This window comes from Podarcis vaucheri, assembly GCF_965113315.1.
Source record: "Podarcis vaucheri genome assembly, chromosome: W".
Lineage (NCBI taxonomy): Eukaryota > Metazoa > Chordata > Lepidosauria > Squamata > Lacertidae > Podarcis > Podarcis vaucheri.
The window spans coordinates 18,402,652-18,414,754 of record NC_138757.1 but is presented as its reverse complement, the minus strand read 5'-3'; the positions used below and the strand labels follow the sequence as shown (position 1 = coordinate 18,414,754).

The following is a 12,103-nucleotide window of genomic DNA, read 5'->3' as shown; positions in this document are numbered from 1 at the left end:
TGCCAGCCTGAGTTGTGGTGGTGTCAGCATCAACGGTGTTGGTTCCAGTAGTCCCAGAAGTTGTTGTTCCTGTCGGTGCAGCAGATGGACACTGGCTGGTTCCTGACTGTTGTGAGCTGGTGACGCAGTGGACACAAGGACAACAGTTGCAGCGTGTGAGTGCTGGGTGCTGTGGTTCCTGTTTTCTCTCTCGGTGGTCGTGAGTAGCTGGTTCCGGGTTCCAGGGACATCGCTCTCAAGATGGCCTCACAACCAGTTCAGATGGCTTTTGAGCGTCTGAATGACTCCAATTACTTGCTGTGGTCGGAACGCATGCAGGCAGTGCTGCAGAGGGATCGTCTCTGGCAAGTGGTGAGTAAGTTTCCTACGAAGCCTGATGATGAAGACCTCGATAAAGACCAAAGAGCAAGGGCCACAATTGTCTTGGGGCTGGAAGATTCCCAGTTGCCGTATGTGAGGGGAATCAAGACAGCTAGAGGTGTGTGGCAAGCACTTAAAGAACTCCATGTGCGTGAGACAGCGGTTTCCAAGCTGTTCATTCGCATGGCATTGTACAAGGCAATGTTACAGCCTGGGGTTACAATGCAGGAACACCTACACAGTTTACAGTTAAAGTTTGCTGCGCTACAGGAAAGAGACTGTGCGTTAGACCAGCAGGAGAAGGTGGCTATTATTTTGAGTTCTCTCCCGGAAAGCTGGGATAATTTAGTTTTGTCTCTAGAAGGCATACAGGAGCGTGATTTATCAGTCAGTTACGTTACTGGGCGTTTGATTGAAGAATGGCAGAAGAGGCAAGAAAGGTCGTTGGCTGCAGAGACTTCTACTGGTGGGCGGTTTGGAAGGAGTTCTCATGCCGTGCCAGAGGTGAAGCAAAAGCAGCGTACTGGTGAGGAGTCAGCGTTTGCTGTTAGGCGTTGTTTCCGATGTGGGTCTTCAGCGCATCTAAAACGACAATGTCCGGAGTTGGTCAAGTCTCAGTTGCCGGTGCAGGAGCAGAGACGAGATCAGCAGCAGCAGCAGCATAAAAGAAATTCTTCAAACAAAAACAGTCGGCTCAGCTGGTGACCGCCGTGGCCAAGATTGCTGATGAGAAACAAGCTGTCTGGGTGGTCGATTCGGGAGCGTCTCGGCACATCGTAAATTCAGATGAATTGTTTGTTTCCAAGAACTCAGCACAGCGCAGCCAGGTGGCTCTAGCAGACGGAAGTACTTCCGAAGTGATTTCGGGGGGTACAGTTTTTGTTCCTTGTCTTCGTGAATGCCTGCAAAATGTACTTTGTGTGCCTTCATTAAGGAGCAATCTGATGTCTCTTCTTTGCTCGCTTCGAGAAGGAGCCACCTGAGACGCCGGTATTACAGCCACCAGCCCATAGGGGCCCCTCATTCACTGTAGAGGAGCACGAGGTGAGACAAGTATTGAGGATGGTGAATCCGAGGAAGGCGGCTGGACCTGATGGAAAGGTGTTGAAGGGCTGTGCGGATCAGCTGGCGAGGGTCTTCACTAAGATCTTCAATAAGTCCTTACACCAGTCTATTGTCCCACCCTGCCTGAAGTCGTCAACTATTGTCCCTCTGCCTAAAAAATCCACAATCAGTAGTTTGAATGACTACAGACCAGTTGCACTGACTCCAATCATCATGAAGTGTTTTGAGAAACTGGTGCGCCGTCATATTACTTCCTGTCTTCCATCAACTTTTGACAACTACCAGTTTGCATACAGGGCAAATAGATCCACAGAAGACGCTATCACCACCACTCTCCATGCTGCTCTGTCCCATCTGGAGCGGCCGGGGAATTATGTGAGGCTGCTGTTTGTGGATTTTAGCTCTGCTTTTAACACTATCCTCCCCCATAGACTGGTGTCCAAGCTAGAGACGATTGGACTCCCCAACTCCACCTGTCTCTGGGTTTTGGATTTTTTGTCAGAACGTTCTCAGAGGGTTAGAGTAGGGTCACATGTGTCCACAGCCCTTAGCCTTAACACCGGCTCACCACAGGGTTGCGTGTTGAGTCCCCTGCTCTATGCTCTCTATACGTATGACTGTACAGCCATCTACTCCAGCAACAAAATCATCAAGTTTGCTGATGATACTACGGTGGTGGGGCTCATTTCAGGAGGGGATGAGTCCGCCTATCGGGACGAGGTGGAGCGGCTCTGTGTTTGGTGTGGAGAGAACAATCTGGCTCTTAATACGGCTAAGACCAAGGAATTGGTGGTGGATTACAGGAAGAAAAAGGCGGACATTCAGCCCTTGTATATCAACGGGAAACGGGTGGAGAGGGTGGCGGAATTCAGGTTTTTGGGAGTGACTATGGATCAGGGCATGACTTGGAGCGCAAATACCACTGCTCTGGTGAAGAAGGCCCAGCAGAGAATTTATTTCCTCAGACTTTTAAAAAAGAACAATCTGAGTGAGAGACTGCTGGTGTCCTTCTACCGAGGCTCCATAGAGAGCATACTTACATACTGTATTTGTGCTTGGTTCTCCAGTTGTACAGCTAGGGAGAGGAAGGTGCTCCAGAAGGTCATAACCACAGCCCAAAGGATTATTGGTCACCCTCTCCCACCTTTGGAAGAACTGTACGGTTCCCGTTGCCTTAGGAAAGCAAACAACATCCTGCAGGATCCATCTCACCCGGGATACAGTCTGTTTGCACTACTGCCTTCTGGCAGGAGGTATAGAAACATCAAGTCAAGGACAAATAGACTAAAAAACAGTTTCTATCCAAGAGCTGTGGCCTTTTTGAATGCTGTAACTCGATAGTGAGACCTGGGAGTTTGATGGGTGTGGGTGTGGTTGGAAGGTGGTTTGTTTGGTTGTTGCTGTTGTTTTGCTTTTGTTGTTTTTAAGGGATGGCATCCAATTTCGTTGCACTTGTGCAATGTTGCACTAGTGTAATGACAATAAAGAATCTATCTATCTATCTATCTATCTATCTATCTATCTATCTATCTATCTATCTATCTATTGTTTGCTAAAAGCTGGGTTTAAAGTGTATTTTGAAGGAGACAGTTGCATTATTAAGAAGGCTGGTGAGATTTTAGGCACTGCTAAGTCAGAGGGAGGCTTGTTTTGGCTTAAAGCAGGATCTCAAGTTGCAGCAGTAGTCAGTAAATCTCAGCCTGCAGTGAATAACAAAGCTATACATGACAACTGTGTGCACTTATTGCATAGGAAAATGGGGCATGCTTGCTGGAAAAGTGTACTAAAAATGTCTGAATTGGCTGATGGGGGTAATTTAAAGAGTTGTAACAAGTACCTTGATTGTAATGTTTGTAAAAAGGTTAAAACCCACAGAGTCTCTTACCCCAGAAGTGACAGAGTTAGTGAGTCACCGCTACAGCTGGTTCACATGGACGTAATTGGTCCATTTGCTGTAAGCAGGGGTGGAGCGCGCTTTTCACTAACAATTGTGGATGACGCCACGCGTTACTCTTGGGTTTTTCCCATGAAGAATAAGGGTGACGTGTTCACTAAGTTTAAAGACATCTGTGGAAAGATTTCTGTCCATTAAACTCAGAAGGATTCAGACGGACAGAGGTGGCGAATTTATGTCAAATGCCTTTAGAGATTGGTTACAAAAGCGTGGCATTGGGCATAGAAAAACGAACGTTTTTCCCCCAGAGGAGAATGGCGTTGCAGAGCGAAAAAACAGATCTTTACAAGATATGATGTTTGCCATGCTTGATGATGCTGATTTGCCCATGTCTTATTGGGGGGAGAGCATGCTCACCACGTGTTATCTCCAAAATAGGCTCTTTCATCAAACAATAGGTACAACCCCGTACTTTAAATTGTTTCAGAAAAAACCCAAAATTGACCATTTGCATGTGTTTGGATCAAAAGCCTGGGTATTAATTCCAAAACAAATGAGAAAGAAGGGAGATCCTAAGACCAAACAGTTAGTGTTTGTGGGTTACCAGGAGCTGGGGAAAGGTTTCCGTTTTGCTGAAGGGACAAATGGCATTGTGATCTCCAGGAATGCCAGTTTTTGTGAACATAGTGGCTGGGAGAGACTACATGCCAATACTGAGGTTTGGTTTGAACCTTCCCAGGAGCTTCATGACTCTGAAGGTAAACATAGAGAACCAGAGTCTGAGGGGGAGGAAAGTTCAGATAAGAGCTCTCAAGAAAGTGGAATTAGCCAGAGACCAGTTGCTAAGCAACAAAAGAGAGGTCGTAGTTCTGAGGAGGAAAGTGGGTCAGAAGAAAAATTTTCTCACAGAAGATCTAAAAGACAAAACAAAGGAGTGCCTCCGGTGCGTTTTTCTCCAGATACTGCAAATGTGTTTAGTGTAATTGCAGAACCCAAGAGTTTCAGGAGGTGTTAAAGTTACCAAAAGAGGAGGCAGAGCTCTGGAAACAGGCAATGGAGGAAGAAATGTCCTCTCTGAATGAGCACAAGGTCTTTACACCAGTAGCAGTGCCTGAGGGGGCAAAGATTGTAGGCTGCAGGTGGGTGTACAAACTTAAACCTCTGGTGACAGGAGAGTACAAATACAAAGCTCGTTTAGTGGCTCAAGGATATTCTCAGAGGCCTGGAAAAGATTATGACGAAACTTTTTCCCCTACTGCTAAGGGGGACAGTGTAAGGCTGATTTTAACGCTTGGAGCAAAGAGAAAACTCCTGTTAAACCATTTTGATATCCAGACTGCATATTTACATGCATCAATATCAGAAGACCTGTATCTAGCCGAACCGCCTGGTTATGAGACAGGTTCCAATAGAGTGTTGAAATTAAACAAAGCTCTATATGGTCTCAAACAGGCTGCAAGATCTTGGAACAAATGTTTCCATGAGGCCTTAGTGTCATTTGGTTTCAAGCAGAGTACAGCTGACAATTGTGTTTATGTACGTGGTACAGGCAGTGATCAAGAGTTTTGTCTGATTTATGTAGATGATGTATTGTATGCCTGTAAAACAGATAAACAAACTAAAAGGTTTGCCAAGCAATTGTCCAGTAAGTTCAAAGTGAAAGACTTAGGCCCGGTTAGGACATATCTAGGGTTGGAAGTGTGCTGGGCCCAAGATGGCAGCTGCCTAATTAGTCAGCAGAACAAAGTTAAACAACTACTGACTACATACAGGATGCAGGATTGCAAAGGGGCAGCGGTGCCTATGGATCCAGGTTTCATAAAAACACTTCATATAGATGAGAGTCCTGAATTTGAACATCCTGATGTATATCACTCTGTAATTGGAAGTTTATTGTATCTAGCACAGTGGTCCAGACCTGATATTAGCTACGCAGTAGGCATATTAAGTAGATTGGTCTCAAAACCCACACTAAATGCCTGGAAAGGGGTAAAACAAGTTCTGAGATACCTCAAACAGACAATTGGCTATATGTTACAATTAAATTCTTCCGAGGACGAAATGTTGAGTTGCTACTGTGATAGTGACTGGGGAAATTTGCCAGATAGAAAATCTGTCACAGGACTAGTCATAATGGTCGGTGGAGCTTTAATCAGCTGGCGGTCACGCAAGCAAGACGTTGTAAGTGTGTCATCAACGGAATCCGAGTACGCCGCATTGAGTGAATTGTGCAACGAGGTGATTTATTTCAAGCATTTGTTAGCAGATTTAAATGTAAATTGTGGAGAACCAGTACAAGTTTACATTGATAATCAGGCTTGTATAACCTTAAGTAAAACAGAGGGTTTCAAATCACGTTCCAAACATATCTCTGTAAAATACCAAAATGTACGTTGCTGTGTACAAGACAATATAATCACATGTACTTATGTATCAAGTGAAGAAAATGTAGCAGATGTATTAACTAAACCATTGGCAAAGATAAAGAACAAGCAAATGTGCAAGGGTTTAGGTTTGCTGGAAAAATAATCTCCTACATAGGTGTTTTTTGATGTTAATTGTCCAGCAGAATCTGTGAGGGGGTGTTCAGTTTCTGTTAATTGATTTTGTGGGAACTTGCAGATTCTGGCTTCACACAATTAACTCAAGGCAGTGTCAATTTACTCTTGGCAGAAAGCCAAGGTCTGCTTGACCTAGAAACTACTAACTCTGATTGGTTAACGACCAGCACTCAACTCTGTTATCTGGGAATGCTAGCACAGTTTGGTGTGAGGTGTGTTAGGAGTTAGAAGTGCTGTGTATGGTTAAGAGAGAGAGAGAAAGAAAGGATTTATTTGCTTTGTTTTGTATGCAGAAACTCTGCTGGTTTTATTTTTTCCTTTTAATAAATCCTGTAAATAGTTATTCTGAGTCTAGCTGACTAGTCATTTCCACCTCGACTAGCTTCTTCGCTGTGCAGGAAAACTCTGCTACGTTTGGGCTAAAGCCATTAGAGCTATGCCTGACACTTCAAATTTCCATGATTAAGTTGGTTTGCAAAAGTTCCAAAATGTCAATAATGTTCCTAGTGTTATCAAACAGATGTCTACCTGGGAGAAAGCCTGCCTGGTCTTTATGAATAACTTCATTTAACACTTTTTTAAGTCTATTTGCCAAGATATCTGCAAAAATTTTGTAATCCACATTTAGGAGTGAGATGGGACGGTAGTTCTTAAGTTGAGTCTTTTCAGTTTCCAATTTAGGTATCAATGTGATGAAAGCTTCTTTCCACGTTTCCGGCGCCTTCTTCCCCTCCATGATCTGATTACATTTTTTAAAAAAATTTTTTATTGCGTTTCTTTCCATAGGTTCACAGATTCAGTTACAAAGCGAGAAACAAGAAACAATTTTTAGAAATAAAGAAAAATAAAGAAGAAGAAAAAGTTAAATATGTTTCAGATCATCTTTCTATAGGTTACTTTCCAATGGACCTCCTCACATCCTCCCAACATTGCGTTCTTTAGACTAACAATATCAGCAATTTATCACCTTATTTCACCGCTTACTGTACCTTTCAATTTTTTATGTTACCAATTTCATAAGCTTGTAATCCAATTTTAATACCTTTAAAATAAACATAATATATTTGTTTCAAATTTGTCTCCTTTTTTTGTCATAACTTACTTTGTCATTTACCTAATCAAGTTGCAGAAGCATAACGTTTCTTAATCGTGCACCATCTTAACATTCAAACAACTTATAATATTTTTGCAAATAGTCCTTGAATTTTTTCCAGTCCTCCTCAATTGTTTCCTCGCTCAGATCTCGAATTCTGCCAGTCATTTCTGCCAATTCCATGTAGTCCATCATCTGCGTCTGCCAGTCCTCCAGTGTGGGTAAATCTTGTGTCTTCCAATACTTTGCGATAAGAATTCTTGCTGCTGTGGTTGCATACATAAACAAAGTTCTATCCTTTTTTAACACCTTCCGGTCCACCATGCCCAGAAGGAAGGCCTCCGGTTTCTTGGGAAAGGTGTATTTAAATACCTTTTTCAGTTCATTATATATCATTTCCCAGAAGGCCTTCACTTTCGGGCAGGTCCACCAGAGGTGAAAGAATGTCCCTTCTGCCTCTTTGCATTTCCAACATTTGTTATCAGACAGATGATATATCTTTGCAAGCTTGACTGGGGTCATGTACCACCGGTATACCATTTTCATAATGTTCTCTTTCAAGGCACTACATGCCGTAAACTTCATACCGGTGTTCCACAACCTTTCCCAGTCCTCAGACATAATGTTATGTCCAACATCCTGTGCCCATTTTATCATAGCAGATTTAACTGTCTCATCCTGTGTATTCCATTTAAGCAGCAAGTTATACATTCTCGAAAGTACCTTAGTTTTTGGTTCTAATAATTCCGTCTCCAGTTTCGATTTTTCCACCTGGAAACCAACTTTTTTATCCATTTTAAAAACCTCTTGAATTTGAGCATAATGTAACCAGTCTCGCACCTTACTTTTTAGTTTATCCTGGCTCTGTAGCTTCCAGTTGTCTCCAGTTCTTTCAATTAATTCCCAATATTTTGGCCAGTAGGCCTCCATATTGGGCCTTTTTTTTAGAGCCTTGGCCTCCATCGGTGATAGCCACCTCGGGGTCTTTCCTTCTAATAAATCCTTATACTTCATCCAGACGGCAAAAATTGATTTCCTGACAATATGGTTTTTAAACAATTTATGAACTTTCGCCTTGTCATACCACAAATATGCATGCCAACCAAAAGCATTGTCAAACCCTTCCAGATCTAGGACATCAGTGTTCTCCAACAGAAACCAATCCTTCAACCAACAGAAGGCTGCAGCTTCATAATACAACCTCAAGTCTGGCAGGGCAAACCCCCCTCTTTCTTTTGAGTCAGTTAGTATTTTAAATTTTATTCGGGGCTTTTTGCCCTGCCAGACAAACCTAGATATATCCTTCTGCCATTTTCCAAAGCATTCCACTCTGTTCACGATCTGTAGGGTTTGAAACAGGAATAACATTTTCGGCAAAACACACATCTTTATAGCTGCAATTCGACCTGACAAGGTAAGTTTCAATCTTGACCAAATTTCCAAGTCCTTTTTAATTTCCAACCAACACTTTTCATAATTATCTTTAAATAGATTCAAGTTTTTGGTGGACAAAAATACCCCCAGGTATTTCACTTTTTTAACCACACTTAATTCTGTTTCTTTCTTGGTACCCCTCTGTTTCTGTAGATGTCAAATTTTTAGCCAGAACCTTAGTTTTTTGCTTGTTTAGCTTGAATCCCGCCACCCGACCAAACCCCTCCATGATCTGATTACAAACCTCCAATAGTGGTTGTATCAAACAATGTTTCAATGTTTTATAATACTTGGAGGTAAGACCATCTGGCCCTGGAGATTTGCCTAGTTGCATATTCTGAATGGCACCCTCAATTTCATGTTGTGTTATCTTATAGTTCAGGATTGTTCTCTTTTCCTGGGACAATTTCGGTAGCCCATTAATTTTTATAAATTGGTCTATCTCCGTCTCATTTTGCGGCCCTTGTGTATAAAGTTGTTTGAAGTATCTCTGGAAACACTTTCTAATTTCCTCTGGTTTCTGGATGTTTTTCCCTTCAATCTCTAGGTTTGTAACCGTATTCAATTTTTGTCTCTTCTTCAACTGCCATGCTAGCAGTTTCCCACACTTATTCGCTGATTCAAATGATTTTTGTTTCATTTGTTTAATTTTCCACTCAACTTCTTGATTTATCAATTTAGCATATTGTGCTTGGTGGAATTTGATTTCTCTCAGAACCTCCTGCGATTTTGGTTTTGATCTCAATTTTTTCTCACCATCTCTTATCTTCTCTAAGATCTTATCCTTTTTTCCATTCCAAAGTCTTTTCTTTATCGTGTTCTGTTGTATCAAAAACCCTCTCATAACGGCTTTACTTGCGTCCCAGATTACTCTTTTTTCCACCATGGTATTCAAATTTATTTCGAAGTAATCTTTCAAAGTTTTTTGGGCCTTCTCCACAATCTCCTGATCTCTTAATAGGGTGTCATTCATTTTCCATCTGAAGGAACCGATTGGGGTAAGTCTCATTTCCATTTTCATCGCGTTATGGTCGGAGCAGGTTTTGGGGCAGATTTCCACTTTTCTGGTCTTGGGTGCCAGCCCTCTAGTTATCCATATTTGGTCGATTCTTGTCCAAGACAGATGGGCTTCAGAAAAAAATGTTCCTTCTTTGCCTAGGGGGTTCTTTGTCCTCCAGATGTCAATCAAGTCCATATTGTCAGTTAGTTCAAAAAAGGTCTTAGGTAGTCTGCCGTCTTTTGTTAAATTTTGATTTTGTGACTTGTCCATATTTGTGGAGACCACCCCATTCATGTCTCCCATCATAATGATGTTGGTATAGTCCAAATAGTCCAGCATTGTCTCATGCAGTTTCTTTTTTTTTTTTTTTTTATAATAATTTTTATTACATTTTTACAGAAATAACAGAACAATCAAAGAATAAAAAGAAAAGACAAGAAGAAAGGAAATAAAAAAGAAAAGAAGCACGACCACTTCAGTGACTTATTTCAAATTTCCATTGGACTTCCCCCGTCCCCCGCACAATGCATTCTTAACAATAAATTTATCAGCAAATTATACCCTTATTTCGTGTATTTCTTTATATTTTCAATTGCAATTTAGATTTAAATCTCTTGGTCACCATATACTCTAAAAATATACCATAATATCGTTTTTACCCATTTAAATCTTGGTTCTTTCATAAATCTTATCAAATTTCTTAAATATTCAAGCTTCATTACTGGAGCTAAGTTCCCAATCATACGACATCTTATGTTTCATATAACTTATAATACTTTTGCAAATAGTCTTTAAATTTTTTCCAGTCCTCCTCCATTGCTTCTTCTCCCAAGTCCCGGATCCTTGCAGTCATCTCGGCTAGTTCCATGTAGTTCATCAATTGCGAGTGCCAGTCCTCCAGTGTGGGCAAATCTTGGGTCTTCCAATGCTTGGCGATAAGAATTCTTGCTGCTGTTGTAGCGTACATAAAAAAGGTTCTATCCTTTTTAAACACCTTCTGGCCGACAACGCCCAGAAGGAAGGCCTCTGGTTTCTTGGGAAAGGTGTACTTAAACACCTTTTTTAACTCATTGTAGATCATTTCCCAGAAGGCCTTCAGTCTTGGGCAAGTCCACCAGAGGTGAAAGAATGTCCCCTCAGCTTCCTTGCATTTCCAACATTTGTTATCGGACAAATGGTAAATCTTAGCAAGCTTAACCGGGGTCATGTACCACCTGTATACCATCTTCATAATGTTTTCTTTCAAAGCATTGCATGCAGTAAATTTCATACCGGTGGTCCATAACCTTTCCCAGTCTTCAGACATAATATTATAACCAATGTCCTGGGCCCATTTTGTCATTGCTGATTTAACTGTCTCATCCTGAGTGTTCCATTTAAGCAGCAAGCTATACATTCTCGATAATAACTTGGTCTTTGGTTCAAGCAATTCTGTCTCAAGTTTCGATTTTTCCACCTGGAAACCTGTTTTTTTGTCTAACTTAAAAACCTCATTAATTTGGGCATAATGCAGCCAATTTTGCACCTTATCCTTTAGTTTTTCAAAGCTCTGCAGTCTCCAATTACCTCCAATATTTTCTATTATTTCCCAATATTTCGGCCAGTATGCCTCCATATTGGTTGTTTTCCGAGCTTTGGCCTCTATTGGTGAGATCCACCTCGGAGTTTTACTCTCCAATAAGTCTTTATATTTTTTCCAGACCATATATATTGCTTTTCTGACAATATGGTTTTTAAACATTCCATATGATTTACCCTTGTCATACCACAAATACGCATGCCAACCTAACGAATTGTTAAAGCCTTCCAGATCTAGGACATCAGTGTTTTCTAGTAAAATCCAATCTTTCATCCAGCAGAAGGCCGCCGCTTCATAATATAACCTTAAGTCCGGCAGGGCAAACCCCCCTCTCTCTTTTGCATCAGTTAATATTTTGAACTTTATTCGGGGCTTTTTGCCCTGCCAGACAAACCTAGAAATATCCTTCTGCCACTTTCCAAAGCATTCCACTCTGTCCACAATCTGCAGGGCCTGAAACAAAAACAACATCTTTGGCAAAACGTTCATCTTTATAGCTGCAATTCGGCCTAACAAGGATAATTTCAGTCTTGACCAAATTTCTAAATCTTTTTTAACTTCTAGCCAACATTTCTCATAATTGTCTTTAAATAAATTCAAATTCTTAGAAGACAAGTTCACCCCCAGGTATTTCACTTTTTTAACAATGTTTAGTTCTGTCTCTTTCTGAAACCCTTCTGTTTCCATAGCCGTCAGATTTTTCCCTAACACCTTAGTTTTTTGCTTGTTCAGCTTAAAACCCGCCACCCGACCAAATTTCTGGATCAGATCCAAAACTCTTTTTGTACTGGGTTCTGGCTCCTGTAGTGTTAAAACCAGATCATCTGCAAATGCTTTCAGTTTATATTGTTTCGCTCCGACCCGTATTCCTTGTACCTGCCGATCCTCCCTTATCATGTTCAGCAAAACCTCCAGGACCGAAATAAACAATAAAGGGGATAGGGGGCACCCCTGGCGTGTTCCTTTTTCAATATGAAGTTCTTCTGTCACCACATTGTTCACTATCAACTTAGCTTTTTGTTCAGAATAGATTGCCTCTATTCCATTCTCAAACCCCCTTCCCACTCCCATCCCTTCCAAGTTTTTCTTCATAAATTTCCAAGAAATATTGTCAAAG

General features: G+C 41.4%; 2 long non-coding RNA genes across 2 annotated transcripts in view; both read left to right on the top strand.

Moving 5' to 3' along the window:
* LOC309523338 overlaps positions 1-12,103 on the top strand; it is an 892,159-nt gene that overhangs the window by 710,832 nt on the left and 169,224 nt on the right. The gene's annotated exons all lie outside the window — the stretch shown is intronic.
* Positions 4,221-5,855, top strand: LOC309523359. The gene is made up of 2 exons (XR_014215328.1): positions 4,221-4,317; positions 4,349-5,855. It is a non-coding gene; the product is annotated as an uncharacterized lncRNA (long non-coding RNA).